This window comes from Oryctolagus cuniculus, chromosome X (genome assembly GCF_964237555.1).
Source record: "Oryctolagus cuniculus chromosome X, mOryCun1.1, whole genome shotgun sequence".
Taxonomy (NCBI): Eukaryota; Metazoa; Chordata; class Mammalia; order Lagomorpha; family Leporidae; genus Oryctolagus; species Oryctolagus cuniculus.
Window position 1 is genome coordinate 68,417,462 of NC_091453.1, and position 17,551 is coordinate 68,435,012.

The window sequence follows — 17,551 nt, forward strand, 5'->3', positions numbered from 1 at the left end:
AAGGAAAGAAGAGCAATACATTTCCTCTTTAGACTAGCAGTGAAAGCCCAGGTAAAGTAAGATGACATATTTTATACAGGAGCCAACTGGCACACTTATATAACTAGAAATACTCTGTGGTGAGAATAAAGTGATCAGTATCTGATGAAAGATTTTGGAAATTGGCAAGGCAAATGTGGGAGTTATAGAGAGCAAGGAATTCTTGGGTACTAGAGATAACTTAAAGCTCCAGTCAAGCAACAAAAGTAGATAAATGAATGTCAACTATGAATAAGAATAAAAAAGTAAAAATCAAATATTTGAGAAAAGATAATCCTCAATCATAAGGTCAACAAATTCAACATGTAAGAAAAGGTACATACAAGCAAACAAGGTTGATTTCAGCCAGTAAAATAAGCATACTTATGGGGCCAGCATTGTGGTGCAGCAGGTTAGGCCCACTTGGGCACCAATTCAGGTCCCAGCTATTCCACTACCTATCCAGCTCCCTGCTAATACCTGAGAAAGTGAACAGAAAATGGCTTTAGTACTTGGGTCCCTGGCACCCACGTTGGAAACGCTGGTGAAGTTCCTGGTTTCTGGCTTCAGCCTGGCCCAGCATTGGCCGTTGTGACCAGTTGGCCAGTGAACCAGCAGATAGAAGATATCTCTCTGTCTCTTCATCTCTGTATGTAACTCTGCTTTTCAAATGAATAAATATTTTTTAAAAAGCAATTATACTTGGAAAAGCATATTCAATATCATCACCTGATTGAAAATGGATATTGAAAAGTGATATTTCAAAATGTGGTTTCCATAAATATATTTCTGATATAGCTAATATAGAAAATTATTAACTTGTCACTTGGCTAATCCTCTGCCTGTGGCACTGGCACCCCGGGTTCTATTCCCGGTTTCTGTCCCAGTTGCTACTCTTCCAGTCCAGCTCTCTGCTGTGGCCCGGAAGGGCAGTGGAGGATGGGCCAAGTGCTTGAGCCCTGCACCCGCATGGGAGACCAGGAGGAGGCACCTGGCTCCTGGCTTCGGATCAATGCAGCGCCGGCCGTGGTGGCCATTTGGGGGGTGAACCAACAGAAAAAGGAAGATCTTTAAAAAAAGAAAGAAAATTATTAACTTATATTAATAACAAAAAATAAAAGACTTGGGAGCTAGACAAAAATTAAACCTTAGTGAAGAAATTTCACAGAATACAAAAAAGGGAAGAAAAGATAAGAATTATAAAAGAAAATCACAAAAGCAAAAAATGCCTCTGTATTTCAGTTTTCCTGCAAATACATTGTTTTGTGAGACTTTGTTATAAATCTTTGTCAAATTGTTAACAATGTTATGCCACTATAGTTTAATTGAGCTGTGAGTATTTTAAAATTTACTGTACATGAGTATTGATAGCCCTTGCCTATATTTGTGTTAAACTGAAATCTTTTTATTTATTATTTGTTAAACCATTCAATGGAGTATTAAGCCTTTAGTTATAATGTGAATTAAAAATATTTTGTCTCAAAAATAAAAAGTAAAAAAAATGCCTATTTAGAAATCCATGGGACAATGGTAGCTATTTTTAAGAAATTAAAATTTTATGTTGAAAAATTTTCCTAACAGTGGACTTCACATAAGGGGAAATTATAACAAATTCCCCTGCACCACAGTGCTGGCCCCAAGAGCCCACATTTTAAGAATCACCTAAATTGATTCATTCATAAATTCATTCGTGCATTCCAATAATGTTTGACAATCCAAAAGTGTATACCCAAAAGTAAACACTTTGAAATTGTGGCTTATATATTTTTCCCCCAAAAAACTGAAATTAGATATAACAATTTCAGGCCAATAGTTCGAAATGATTTAATCTCTAATTCAGGAAAACAATAATAAGAGATTATTAGAAGGATCTTTATAAAATCAGTGTACAGAAACAAATTTCATTTCTCTATAGTAACAACATAAAGAATGAATTTTAAATAAAAGGGTCATTTACAACAGCACAGAAAGAGCAAAAGAAGTTATGCTATCTTAAAGATAGAAATCATGTGGGGATGTAATGGAAAAACTAAATTGTACTATTATTAAAGGAAACACAAATGGGCCAGCGCTGCGGCTTACTAGGCTAATCCTCCGCCTGGCTCAGTTTTTGCCAGAATGATTCACTGTTCAGTGTCTCATTTTTTCTACTTTGTTTTTGTTGTCATATTTGATGAGTGTGTTTGTGTATTACATATTTAAATGTCTTCCAAGTTATATGTCATACTCATTGAAATATTATAAAACTTATTTTTAATGATCTATTAGTTGACAATTTGATTAGATCTTCCATGAGTTTTCTTTTTTTTTTTTTTAACTTTGGAATATTGGACTGTCCAAAGGAATTTGTTATCCATTCATTTAATTCATTTACTGAAGGTATTATGAGGGCTTAAAAATGACTGGTAATTACTCCAATCACTGTTTCACTTACAGGCACTTGGTTTAACACACCATAATTTGAAACAATTTATAAAATAAAAAATAAATAAATATAATACTTTGTAAAAAAAGGAAACACAAATGAAAATAAATAAATTAATATTCATGAATAATCTCTATAACTATCAAAATGATGTTAAATTTCTCTAAAAATTAAATTTATTATAGAAATTATTACTGAAAATTTTGTAGCTATTGTGAATGAGATTACACTTAGTTTATCATTTCTCCATGACATTTTTATTGGTGTTTAAAAATTCTATTCATATTTGCATATTGATTTTTACACTGTGGATTTATGAATTTGGATTACTAATTCTAATAATCTCTTCCTGGAATCCTTAGGTTTTTGTCTATAAAATCATGTTATCTACAATGGATAATTTAGTTCAGCCTTTCCTATTTGTATAGCCTTTATTTCTTTTTCTGCCTAATGGTTTTTGCTAAAATTTCCAGTATTATATTGAATAAGAGTGATAAGAGTAGATATTCCTGTCTGGTTGTAGATCTTGGAAAAAATGCTTTCAATTTGTCCCCATTCAATATGATGTCAGATGTGAGTTTGTCATAGATGGCCTTTATTACATACATGTAGGTATCTTCCTTTTATGTCTAATTTATTCAAAGTTTTAATCATATTTGGATGTTGAATTTTATTAAATGCTTTTTCTACTTTCAGGAGGATCATGTGATTTGTATACTTCATTCTGCTTAAGTGGTGTATTAGTTTTTTGATTTACATACGTTTAACCTTCCGTATATCCCTAATGTAAATTCAGCTTATTCAGCATAAATGATCTTTGTGATATATCATTGGATTTGATTTGTTCTGATTTTGTTGAGAACTTATGCATCTATGTTAATCAGGGAAATTGGTCTATGGTTTTCTTTTTATGTTGTATCTTTATCTGATTTTGGAATCAAAGTAATTGAAACCTCATAGGATGCATTTTGAAAAGTTCCCTCCATTCCAGTTTTTACGGGATTGTTTGCAAATCCCTGGCATTGATTCTCCTGTAAAAGTTTGGAAGAATTCATCTGTGAAGACATCTTATCCTGGGCTTTTCTTTCCTTGGACTTTTATAGCTGATTCAAATTCTTAACTTGTTATTTGTTCAGAGTTTCTGTGTCTTCATGTTTCAATTTTGATAAATGAAATGTATCCAGAAATGTATTATTTTCTTCTAGGAGTTCCAGTTTCTTTGTTGTTGATGTTTCTTTGTTGTTTGTCTTTTGTTTTGTTTTGTTTTTGTTTTTGTTTTTTTGCCTCTCTATCCATTGATGAAAGTGGGTGTTGAAGAGTACCACAATATTATTGTATTGGAGCTATTTCTCACTTTAGTTGTAATAAACTTTTTTTTTTATAAAATTGGGTTTCCCATAATTAGCAGAAATATATTTATAATTACCATGTCCTTTTGGTGAATGATCCCTTGATCATTTTACAATGATATTTGTCTCTTTTTACAATTTTTTTTTTTGACAGGCGGAGTGGACAGTGAGAGAGAGACAGAGAGAAAGGTCTTCCTTTGCCATTGGTTCACCCTCCAATGGCCGCCACGGCCAGCACGCTGCGGCCGGCGCACCGCACTGATCTGATGGCAGGAGCCAGGTGCTTCTCCTGGTCTCCCATGGGGTGCAGGGCCCAAGGACTTGGGCCATCCTCCACTGCCCTCCCTGGCCACAGCAGAGAGCTGGCCTGGAAGAGGGGCAACCAGGACAGAATCCGGCCCCCCGACCCGGACTAGAACCCGGTGTGCCGGCGCCGCAAGGCGGAGGATTAGCCTAGTGAGCTGCGGTGCCGGCCCAATTTTTTTCTTAAAGTCTAATTTGTCTGATATAAATAGAGCTACTCCCTGTTGCTTTTAGTTTTCATTTGCATAGAATACTTTCCCATCCTTTCACTTTAGCCTTTGGTTGTCTTTATTGGTGTGGTCAATTTCTTAAGAGGCAGCATATCACTGGGCCCTGTTTTTAATCCATTTAAGCCAGTCTCTAGGTTTTAATTGAGAAATCCAGTCTATATACATTATTATTGATAGATAATAATTTTTTCCTCCAGTTTTTAAAATTTATTTTTACTTCCTTTGTTATCTTTAGTGTTGGTTTTATACTTTTACATGTTTTCATGGTAGCTCTTATCTTTCTTTAGCTTCTATATATATGATTCTATTAATCATCTTATAAGTCTCATCTGGTGGTAGTGAATTCCCTTAGCTTTTTCGTGTCTTGGAAAGTCTTTATTTATCCTTTATTTGCAAAATATTACTTCACTGGGTAAAACATTATCTGTTGGCAGTTATTTTATTACAATAATTGAAATATTTCACTCTATTTTTGCCTGGTCTGTAAGATTTCTGTTAAAAGGTGCCATTAATCTAATGGATGTTCACTTAAAAAGTGGCCTGGCCCTATTTTCTTGTAATTTTTAGAATTCTTCCTGGTTTTTTACTTGTGAGAGTTTGACTATAATGTATTGTGTTGAAGATCTGTTCTAGTCTTATTTGGTATCTGATGAGTTTCCTGAACTTGGATAATGTTAAGGATTGAAAAAAAAAATTGGCTAACCAAATTTAAGCAGAAATTTGAACCTCAAAGTCTTATGAAAACATGTAATGATTTAATATTAATGATTTATAGATTAGGGTAGAGGCTTTATCCAATTATGACACCTGATGGAGATGTCTTTGGGAAGTAATTGGATTGGATTCTATTGTTAAGCTTGAGCCCCTTGACCAAATCATCATGACATTATATGGGGAGACTACTTAGAGGATAGGTCTTTCTGCTTCCTGGCTCCCCATGTGACCCTCCCTCTACATGTCCTCTGCCATTGCCAACTTCCACTGGAGCCAGACTAATTGAGCCACCTGATCTTGGGCTGTGATGCTCCAAACTGTAATCCCAAATAAAAGTTTTTCTTTCCTAAATTGCTTGTCTCAGGTATTTCGATTAATGTAACAAAAGATAAAAATATAGATTCTCATACATTTTTTCAGATTAGGAAAGCTTCAACTGTTGAGTCATTGAAGAAGTTTTCAAAGCCTTTATTTCTCTCTTTGCCCTCAGGAATCCTCACAACTAAAATGTTTGTTTAATAGTGTCTCAGAGGATTCAGTCTTCATTCTTTTTTATTCCTTTCCTATAACTGGGATATTTCAAAAGACCTAACTTGAATTTCAGATAGTCTTTCTTCTACTTGATCTTGTCTGTAATTGAGGTTTTCAACTGGACTCTTTATTTGACTTGTTGAGTTTTTAATTTTCAAGATATCTGGTTCTTTCTCAGTATCTTTCTCAGTATCTTTATGCCTTTTTAGAATTTTTCATTGATATTTTGCATTGTTTTTATGATTTTGTCTGCCTGTCTGTATTTCCTTGTATATCTTTGGGCGGCCTTATAATTGTTATTTTTTAAACTCTTCATCAGTTATTTATTTTGTTAATATCCCTTTCATCATATTGCCTTACTTTTCCCTACTTTGTCCCTATATTGACTTTTGTGTGTCTAGTGCATTACTTGTTTCTATGTTTTAATGAATGGCTTTCTTAATAAAAAGCTTTTTTCCTGAGGATGTATCATCAGGTATTGATTTGATATGTTATATTGTCTTTATTTTCAGTTGAATGCTCTATTATAGTCTCCATATACCTTTATCCACAGAAATTCATGATATTAGCAGTGGAGACATAGAATGCTTCTCTCAATCCCAACTTCAGTCCATGGGTCTTGGTAGCAGCCCATGGCACTGTCTGCAGGGTCACAGGCATGCTGACCCTCAGTCTACTATGGCTTAGGTTGGAGATGGAGTTGTTTAGGTTCCTATGTTGGCAAGTATACGGTTTCAGTCATGGTAGTACCTGTCCAAAGTCTGGCATGCATGCACCAATCCTTGGTCCCAGCACCAGGTTATTTTTACGATGTCTTCTCATCCACCTACCTTTTATTCCTCCAGGGAGACACATATTATCCCTGTGTTATGTTGTCTGGGTTGCAGAAGGAATGGATTAAGAACTGAAGTGTGTTTTGGGTGGTGGGAGTGAAGGGAATCATTGTGGCACCTGTGACACCAACTTCCCATATGGGCACCAGTTCACATCTGACTGCTGTTTCCCATCAAGTTCCCTGTTAATGTGCCTGGGAGGGCAATAGAAGATGGCCAAGTACTTGGGCCCCTGCACCCATGTGGGAGACACAGATGAAGCTCTTGGCATGTGACCATTTGGGGAGTGAATCAGATGATGGAAGATATCACCCTCTTTCTCTCTGTAACTCTGCCTTTCCAACACATAAATCAATCTTAAAAAAAAAAAAAAAAAAGAAGTTCAGTGGGAAACCTGCAACCCAATGCTTGCTCAGATTCAGAACCTACAGCTTGTCAAGACCAACATGTGATAGACACTAGGCTCACTTAGCTATTAATGAAATGATACTTTGTTATAGAAATTATTCAGTCTCCTCAAATTAGAAACTCAGAAAGGAAATTTTTATGGAAAATAACTTTTAATTTTTTCATGAATAATATATAAAATACTATATATTTATGTAAATAGACTACAAAACACACGGTACATTTTTCACTGATAAGTTCCCATATGTAAGTGCATAGAAAAACATATGGAATGAACAATTCCAAACTGCCAACAGTGGATAATATCTCTAATATCTGTCTGTATTTTCCTTGATATAGCTACGTTTCAAAGCCATCATCATCTTTCATGTGTACTAGGTGAAGCTCTCTTGGTTTCCATAACCTTAGCTTTATTCACCTATAATTTATTATTCTTTCTAATGAGATGCACCTTTAAAGAGTGTAAACCAAATCATATTATTTCATGGTTAAAGCTCTAACAATTTCCTACAGTAATCAGAATCGGACTCATTCATATAGCTTAAAATTTACCATAATATTGCCCCTGGCTCTTTAATCTGTCATATAACTCTCCTAAAGACCTTTTGCTACACTCACTTTTATATTTTATATTGCTTTTTTATTATTACATAGCTTTTAATTGACATGTAAAAATTTTCCATATTTATGGGGAACCATATGATGTCTTGAGATGTGTATACACTATTATATACTACTGAATGCTCAAATCTGCATAAACCTATCTATCTCCTCTCAAAAAATTAGTATTTCTTTTTCATGAAAATACTCAAAATACTCAAATAAGTTTTTCTAGCTTTTTTGGAAATACATAGTGCATTGTTATCTATAGCCAACCTACTATGCAATAGAATATCAACATTTACTTTTCCTAAGTGTGACTTAGAACCTGTTGGTCAACCTCCATCCCTCCTACTCTGCCCAGCCTCTGGTAACCGCTGTTCTATTCTCAGATTTTTCAGATCTTTTTTTTTTTTTTTAATTTCACATATGAGAAATCAAGTGACATTTGTTTTTCAGTGCCTGGCTTATTTCATTTCACGTAATGTCCCTCCAGTTTCATCCATGTTCTCAAAATCGGTTAGATTCTTTTAATGGCTGAATATTATTCCATTGTGTACCTGAAAGTATTTCAAAAAGTTTGTGGAAAATTGAAATCAAAAAATAAGTTTATTGAGGTGGTTGTTGTGGCACATTAGGTTAAATCAGCATTTGGGAAACCTCCACTCCCATTTTGGAGTGCCTGGGATTGAGTCTCATCTTCTCTTCTGAGTCAGCTTCCTGCTAATGTGCACCATGCGAGACAATAGATGATGACACAAGTATTTGGGTTCCTGCCACCAATTTGGAAATCCAGGTGGATTTACCTCCCAGCTGCAGAATTCAGCCTGGCTCAGCCAGTACTGTCAGCGTTCATGGAGTGAACCAGCAGATAAAAGATCTCCCTCTCTCTCTCTCTCCCACTCTGTCTTTCAAATAAATATAAAAAAAATAAGTTTTGTAAAAAAAATCCAATAACAAAATTGCTACCAAGTTTAAATAAACAAAGTTCACTCTTTTGCATTTAAACAATTATCTTTTATTAAAGAAGCAGTTGAGAATCTGATTATAGTGGAATAGAGAATCCAAAATTTAAAATTACCTCACCTGATCATATATTGTGATCATATGCTATGATTCTTCCTAAGATTTTCAACTGCTTCTTTAACAAAATGCAAAAACATATCTCTGACCAAAATAATTTGTTATAAGCCACCTCAAGCTTAAAAAATTGTATATGAGTAGAAGTTAAGACATCTACATACCAAATGCCAATTGCCTGGATAAAATTTCTGGCTCCTCTCCTAACTCCCATTTCATGATAATGTACACTCTGGAAGACAATGTTAATGGCTCATAGTTGGGTTCCTGCCACCATACGGAATAGCTGCATTGATTTCTTAGCTCCTGGCTTTGACTCCACCCCAGCTCTGGCCATGTTGTCATTTGGGGAATGTATGGAAGCTCTGTCTGTATCTCTCTCAAATACATTTCAAAAAATATATTTAAAAAAATCGATGCAGTTTTTTCATAACATACATTTTCCATTAGCTTTTTGAAAGCACTGATATGACTAGATTCAAAATGTACCAAAATAAAATGGTCATTTAATTCTTTTTCCTTCCAAGCTTTTTTGAAAACCCTTATACATGCCACATTTGATTTGTCCCTTTGTCAGTTGACTGATAACTTAGATCATTTGTGTTTTTTGGCTGTTGTGCTACAACAAACATGTCAGTGTCCACATATCTCAGACATACTGAGTTTTGTCTACTTTGGCAATATATCCAGTAGCAGCATTACTGGATCATATGATTGTTCTATTTTTATTATTTTTTTTGAGAAGGCTGCATAACGTTTTCTGTGGGGGCTGTATTAATTTACATTCTAATCAAAGTGTGCAAAGGTTCCTTTTTCTCCACACTATCCCCAGCCTTGTTATTTTTCATCTTTTTTTATAATTGGCATTATAACAGAAGTAAGGTGACATTTTATATGGTTTTGTTTGTTTAGAATCTCCATGAGGTTTAGTGATGCTGAGTTTTTTTTTTTTTTTCATATATCTCTTGGTCATTTGAATGTCTTCTTTTGAGAAATTTCTACTTATGAGTATGGCCCATTTTTAATGTTTTTCATTTTAAATTTTAATTAGTTTTTTTTACAGATTAAGTATAGTTCGTAGACACAATTCTAAGGATGTAATGATATTCTGTTCCTGCCTCCTTCCCTTCTTCCCTTAATCTTACTCTCTCCCTCCTATCCTCCCTCTCTCTCACCCTTTATTTATTTATTTTTTGTTTTTGAGATAACTTCTTTTAAATTTACATTACAGTATAAAGACCTAATGCTTCACCAAAGCAGAAGTTAAAAGCAAAAACACCCTCCCTAGTTTATTGGGAATATAGACAGTGGCTATAAATAATAATTGAATGAAAAAATGATTTCACCCATATACAGTAAATTTTAAATAATCGCAGATCATTAGAACTATAGTAATATAACATTCTTAACCACTGGTTTGAAAGAGGTATAAAACAAAGCTTTACAAAACTATATTTGCAAAATTACTGATACACATAGGCATTTCTTTCTTATTTTGTTTTTTTTTTTATTTCTTTTTTATTTTTGTTTCCCACATATAAGGGAGAATATGTGGTATTTGTTTTTCTGTATCCAGCTTGTTTCACTCAACATGATGTCCTCCACTTACATTCATTTGTTGCAAATGTTAACATTTCATTCCTTTTTATAGCTGAGTAATATTCCTTTGTGTGCATTTACCATTCATCTGATGATGGACACCTTGGCTGATTCCAAATTTTGGGTATTGTGAACAGTGCTGCTATAAACATGTGATACTGGTATCTTTTGATATAACACATTTATGTCTCTTGGGTATATATCTAATTTCATTCTTCTCTCTCTCTCTATATATATATATATATGCACATATATATATATATATATTTCTCCATATATCCAGTTTGCCAGAATTATTTATTGAAGAGATTATCCTTACTCCACTTATGCTCTGAGAATTTTTTGTCAAAAATGGACTGGCTGTGTGTACACAGATTAATTTCTGGGCTCTTTATTCTGTTCCACTCATCCTTGCATTGGTTTTTATGGCAGTACCATGCTGTTTTAATTCATATAGCTTTGTAATATGCTTTGAAAACAGATATTGTGATGTTTGGCCCATTTTAAGTCAATTTCTTTTTTACTAAGGTGTTTTAGTTCCTTATGTATCCTCGATATTAACCTCTTACCAGATAAATAGTTTGCAAATGTGTTCTCTAGTTCTGCAGGTTGTCTCTTCATGATGTTGATTATTATATAGTACATAAGCATTTTAGTTTTATTTAATTTCAGCATATTTTTGCTTTTGTTGTCTGTGCTTTTCAGACATTAATCAAGAATTCTTTGCTGGGGCCAGTGCTGTGGCACAGCGGATAATGCTGCCTCCTCCAGTGCCGGCATCCAATATGGGCGCCGATTCAAGTCCAAGCTGCTCCACTTCCTATCCAGCTCTCTGCTGTGGCCTGGAAAAGCAGTAAAAGATGACCCAAGTCCTTGTGCCCCTGCACCCACGTGGTAGACCCAGAAGAAGCTCCTGGCTCCTGGATTCAGATAGGCGCAGCTCTGGCTGTTGCAGCCATCTGGGGAGTGAACCAGCAGATTGTAACCCTCTCTCTCTCTCTCTCTCTCTCTCTCTCTCTCTCTTCCTCTGCCTCTCTTTAACTCTGCCTTTCAAAGAAATAAATCTTTAAAAAAAAATAATTCTTTGCCTCATCTGATGCCCTGTCACATTTCACCTAAATTTTTTCAACTAGTTTTATAGCTTTTGATTTTACATTTAGGGTTTTCATCCATTTTGTGTTGCTTTTTAAATATAGTGAGAGATAGGGGGTCCATTTATTGAAGAGACTCCTTTACCTGATCCATGTTTTTAGCACATTTGCTGAAGATCAGTTGGTTGTAGATGTGTGGGTTTATTCTAGGATCTTTACTTGAAAGGCATAGTGACAGACAGAGCAAGAGTGAGAGCGGGAGCAAGAGAGAGATTCCATCTGCTGTTTCATTCTCCAAATAACTGCAATAGCCAGGGCTGGGTCAGGCTGAAGCCTGGGGCCAGTAACTCCATCCTGGTCTTCCTATGGGCAGTAAGAGCCAAAGTACTTGACCCTCATCCACTGCCTTCCCAGGAACATCAGTAGGAAGCTGGCTTGGAAGCAGAGCATCCCATGAATTGAACCAGCACTTTGATACAGAATGTGGCATGCAAATTGAGACTTAACTCCAGTGCACCAAAACACCCACCCCAGGACTTTCTGTTATACATTTCTTAAGACAGGCATTCTCTTTCTCTGGACCCTAGGGTTTCAAACAAAGGGTTTCTTCTTTTTGGGATATTATTATGCACTGTCTTTTTTTTTCTACTGATCTTCAGATTGTAGATAAATGAAGCTTGCTTTTGTATGAATTTTCTAACGCATAGTTATCCTCTATCCCCATGCCTCTGCCATTTGTTCTTATAGCGCTCTGAGCAATTCCTTTCATAATGCTCATTATACTTTGTTTAAAGTATGCTTAATTCTTGTCTTACCTCATACCATGTAATTGCCACAGGAGTGTGAAATTTTTCTTTTTTATCTCTTCTAAAATATATTTTCCAGTACAGTAAGTTTAGTGTGATCCTATTTACATAAAAGTACATGCATGCATGCATGTGCCAATGGGTATGTGCCTGAGCCTTCTTAAAAGGACACAGTGAATGAAGGATACGCAGGGGACTGGTAACAGGAATGGCCTCTAGAGGACAGTACAGGGCCTGGGATGGATTGTAGTGTGCAATGGAACTTTTTCACCTTTCGCCTTCTGCAATCATTGGAATCTTTTGTCTCTCTTTGCCATCAGCATGCATTCTTTGTCATTTAAAAAAAACTAGCTAATATTTTTATATATCAGCTAAAAATAAAAAATTAAACCAGATTATCTAATGCAAAAGTTATTTTTAAAAGTTTCCATTGATGTTCTTCAGGAAGAAGAGAGCTGCTGTCACAGAGGGAGGGAGAGGAAGCTTGTTTGCAGTGTCTGAGGTGTGGGTGGGAGGCGAGCTTGTGGGAGGCTGAGAATGGATAGCTCTTCTAAAGTGAAGACTTTAGAATGAATGGCAATGTCCTCAAGTAAAAATGAATTCAGAATTTTAGTTTCAAATATCACAAGTAATTGTTTCCCACCTCATTCCTGGTGGTGGGTAGCATAATCTTGATTGATGATGTCCTCAAACTACCAGTGAAGCAAAGGAAGTAGGGATTCTTCTATCGCCAGGTCATACTCATGTCCTCATGACCAGAAAAAGGGCTCCAGCCGGGTAGATACTGAGTTGGATGGTGCAAACTGTGATGAAGGGAAATATATGAAACCTAAGCTTGGAACCCAAAGGTGGAAAGTCATATTTTGGAGCTAGGATTCTAGGTGGAGGTTGAGGGTGAGATTTAGAGGTGAGAACCAGAGATGAAGAAAGCAAATAAGTGATGAGAACACTTATTTCTCCTTGTATAGTGCTGCTGAAACTAAAATGACTAATAAATAAAATATGAATATGTAAGTATGTCTAGAAATAACATTACTCTTTGTTTTTATTTGCTCTTTCCTTTTGTAATAATTTATAGTTTTCAAAGAAATCTTATGTACATGTTCATTTTGAAATAGAGCAATCCCCTGCCCCCAAGTTGAATGGAAAAGGAGCTGTAGCACTCCTGAAACAGTACACTCAGTAGGCAGAAAGCAAATCCCTGACCACAAGATGACAGAACAAAGCAGGAGTTTACTACACACAATGCTCAGAGCAAGGAATTAGGCAGCTCTCTTAATTCCAAGGTTCCTCAATGGGTTTGGGATGAAGGTTTTTGTGGATTGAAGATGGGATGAGAGGTACATGTTCAGTACATATCCAGGTTCCTGGGTTTTTGGCAGTGCCCATGACCTTCCTTTGTTTGGTCAACAATGCTGTGTTTTTAAGGGAATTTTTATGATAGCAAAGTGGGCTTCAGCCAGTTTGGTGATAACATGCAGGTAATAGTGACTTTTTGCCACAGATCTGGAATTCCTGGACAAGAAATCGCTGGAGACCATACTGACCATCAAGACATTACCTATTGGGGAAACAAATGACCTCATGAGTCAGGCAATTAGAACCTAGAAAGGACAGCTGCACCATTCTCTGAATTCAGTGAGTTAATTTTAGTAAGTGAATATCAGTAATTACAAAGGCACAGTGAGGCCACTTGAAGCTAAGGGAGGAAGGCTAAGGGACTAGGCCCTGACAGTAGCTAGTACCTGCATTCAAAGCACTGCATTGGGGCTGGGTTTCAATTTCACAAATAATTCTGAAGGGGAAGCAAATTGTGATTATTACCCTAATTGCACAGATGAGGGCATTCATGAATTGATTTGCCTTTTCCATTGATTCAGGTTACAGATGCAACAAGCAAGTAAGCAAACTTTAATTGTATGCTGAATGCCCAAGAGAAAATGTACAGCCCTGTGGGTACTGGCTAAATTTAAAAATCTAAAAACAGTTACCATAAACACCATACTAGTTAAAATATGTTAATTTTATAGCACAAGTTATTTTCAAAATTGTTCTCTTTTCTATTCTTAAATTCTATAGGTTGGATAAACTATCTCCAGGATTTTTGTGCTTCTTTTTGGATTAGAATAGCTGTTAGGAATTTGACAAGCTATCAAGTCTCCCTTAAAGCATACTGCCTGTCAAAGATCCGATGGTCAAATGTTTCACATATTGCAATAAAACCGTGTATAGGGTCTGAAAAATTCCAACAGAAATCTGTCAGTGAAGAAATGAAGGTAAAGTAGCCTGAAGCTTTTGAAGCATGCTGATCTAATTATAATGACATGCTCACATCTTTCAGATTTTTATTTTTTCCTTTAAATCAATTTTAGTTTAAATCTGGGACATTTATTGAGTAATACAGAATAACATCTGTAACGTTGTTGCAGAAGTATTTTCTCAAGAAATGTGGCCTTTCCTTTTGGTGCATGCTAAAGAATGAATTTTATGTTTTACAACTATCCTTGCTGCATCAGTTCATTTCTCTTCAAGATATCCATAATAGATGCATAATATAGCTGAAAATATATGTTATATATAATATGTAATATATATAACTGAAAAGTACTAAGGAAAAGAATCATATATACTAAAATTATTCAGCCAGTAAGCTTGATCAGTTTCTAGACATCCTTTTTGGGTTAATGGGGTATGGGAGAGCCCCTGGAATACATATTTGGCCATAGCAACTTACCTAAAATTCCAAATGCATTCCCAGCTCTCCTTGGTTATGACTGAGAAAGTGTTGGCTTCAGGCAAACAGCAGTGGATAAAAGCTTAATTTAAGACAATGAATACTTATCAGGTACAAGCAAGCCTCCAGTCTGGTCTATGTCCTAGAATAGTGCTTCTTAATTTCTAACATGTATGCAAATTACCTTGGAATATTTTTAAGCTGCTGATTTTGACTTTGTAGGCCTGCAGTGGGGTTTGAAATTCAACATTTCTTCTTTTTTTTAAAGATTTATTTATTTGAAAATTAGAGTTACAGCAAGAAAGGGAAAGACAGAGAGAGAGATTTCTTCCATCACACTGGTTCACTCCCCAGATGGCTGCGATGGCCAGGACTTGGACCAGGCTGAAGCCAGGAGCAAGGAGCTTCTTCCAGGTCTCCCATGTGGGTGCAGGAGCCTAAGCACTTGAACCATCCTCTACTGCTTTCCCAGGCACATTGGCAGGGAGCTGGATTGGAAGTGGAGCAGCCAGGACTTGAACTGGCACCCATATGGGATTCCAGGTTTGTTGGTAGCAGCTACACTGCTAAGCTCAATGCCAGCCCCGAGGTTCAACATTTCTAACAAGCTTTCAAGTGATCTTTAACCTGCTCATCAAAGATTCACCTTTTGTAAATTGAAGTTTTAGGCTCCAGAGATCTAAATGAGCTGTAGCTCAGAGTGTAATAGGGAACTAAAACAAGTATGCTTTGTCCTATCTGCATGGCGCATAGCTCTGAGTTCCAGAATTTTACTCCCATTGTCCTTTTCACTCTGTCAATACTCTGCTTCATCATGGAGAACATAAAAATCCCTTAGTACCAATGACAACTATCATTTATTCAATCCCATTTGTGCGCTGTTCGGAATTGTATTAACTTCTTTTTCCCAGATTATCTCCCTTAATAGTCAATCACATAGCACATATATTATAATCACTTTGGAGATGAGGAGGCCAACATTTGAGGAGTTTCATCAACACCCTCTGGTGGCAAAGTTAGTCAGCAGTGTAGGGCAAGTGCGGGTCTAACTCCTAAGTATCTGCTTTATTCACTAAGTTCATCTTACACCAGGTTGAAATAGTAGCTCAATAGATCATTATATAGATTGACAATGACTTTTTAATATATCATGCATCCCTACCCTGTTCCCAATGCTATGAATAGCATTCTCAATATTTTAAACCAGTTTTTCCTCACTTCTGCCATTTGCATAACCGCAATTTATGGCATAATGGAATATCACTTATACTACTATAAAATATTCAGCAAATTACTTGTTTATTTAAATTAGTTCATATAATTGTATTTTATTACTTAATGCATATCATTGTTGAAATTAAAGCAAATATTACTATAAACAAAAATAACGGGAAAGCTAAATATATAATTACTCTTAAAAGTTGGTTCTTGGACAGCTAAAATAATCTTATATACCACAATGCTATACTTGAAACAAGTTGATCTGGTTTAAGCTGGAGAAATAAATTTTAAGGAATATCTTGTACCACCACCTTAAAACCCACACAGAAGAAAGAAATAGAATAGAAACAGCTGGCGCCGCTGCTCACTAGGTTAATCCTCTGCCTGCAGCACCGGCACCCCAGGTTCTAGTCCCGGTTTCTGTCCCGGTTGCTCCTCTTCCAGTCCAGCTCTCTGCTGTGGCCCGGGAGTGCAGTGGAGGATGGCCCAAGTGCTTGGGCCCTGCACCCGCATGGGAGACCAGGAGGAAGCACCTGGCTCCTGGCTTCGGATCGGTGCAGCGTGCCGGCCGTAGCGGCCATTTGGGGGGTGAACCAACAGAAGGAAAACCCTTCTGCCTCTCTCTCTCTCTCTCACTGTCTAACTCTACCTGTCAAAAAAAAAAAAATAGAAACACTGCAGGAGAGAAAGCATTTACATGAGAGAAAAGACATGTTAACTTACTGAATTCCTTCTGTTAGATAGCATTAATGAAAAAGATACTTGCATTACAAAGTGCACCTGCATTACTCACAACAGATTCCATAAGTGGAGGCCACTTTGAATATCAAACAGTTCATATATATTATATATTTGGATCTATTCTAATTATAATATGTGAAGTATGATGCCAATCATTTATTTTGGCAAATCTATGGAAACATTTTGTATATAAAAAGGCTACACGTTAAAAATTAATTTAAATTTTAAAATTCACAGTTAGTTTAATATTCTTGAAAAATTCTATTGTAAGGCTAATCCTCCGCCTGCGGTGCCAGCACACTGGGTTCTAGTCCTGGTCGGGGTGCTGGATTCTGTCCCGGGTTGCTCCTCTTCCAGTCCAGCTCTCTGCTGTCGTGGGAGTGCAGTGGAGGATGGCCCAAGTGCTTGGGCCCTGCACCCCATGGGAGACCAGGAGAAGCACCTGGCTCTTGGCTTCGGATCAGCACGGTGCGCCGGCCACAGCGTGCAGGCCGTAGCGGTCATTGGAGGGTGAACCAACGGTAAAGGAAGACCTTTCTCTCTCTCTCTGTCTCTCTCTCTCACTGTCCACTCTGCCTGTCAAAAAAAAAAAAAAGGAAAAAAAAAGAAAAATTCTATTGTAATAAAAACATTTAACATAAGATGTACCCTGTTAACAAATTTTGAATTGTACAATAAAATATATATTATTGTTGATGCTCAGTACAATGTTTTACAGCAGATATCTACAATTTTTTCATTCAACTTGCCTCATTGAAAATTTCTGCCTATTGATTTCCTCTTCATTTCACCTTCCTCCAATCTGTGTCAACCACTATTTCACAATTTGATTCTATGAATCTATTTCCAAGACTTCATATAAGTGGCA

At 36.2% G+C, this 17,551-nt stretch overlaps 1 protein-coding gene across 3 annotated transcripts in view; it reads right to left on the reverse strand.

Annotated features, from left to right (window-relative positions):
* The window catches only part of LOC103351928 (transmembrane protein 182), a 297,822-nt gene that overhangs the window by 83,388 nt on the left and 196,883 nt on the right, over window positions 1-17,551 (reverse strand). The window contains exon 9 of one of the 3 annotated variants that reach the window (XM_070067070.1): window positions 13,018-17,259. The exons of the other annotated variants lie outside the window; for them this stretch is intronic. The gene's annotated coding sequence lies outside the window, so the exon portion shown is untranslated. Of the gene's footprint in view, window positions 1-13,017; window positions 17,260-17,551 lie in introns of those variants that run through there. 3 annotated transcript variants of the gene reach the window in all.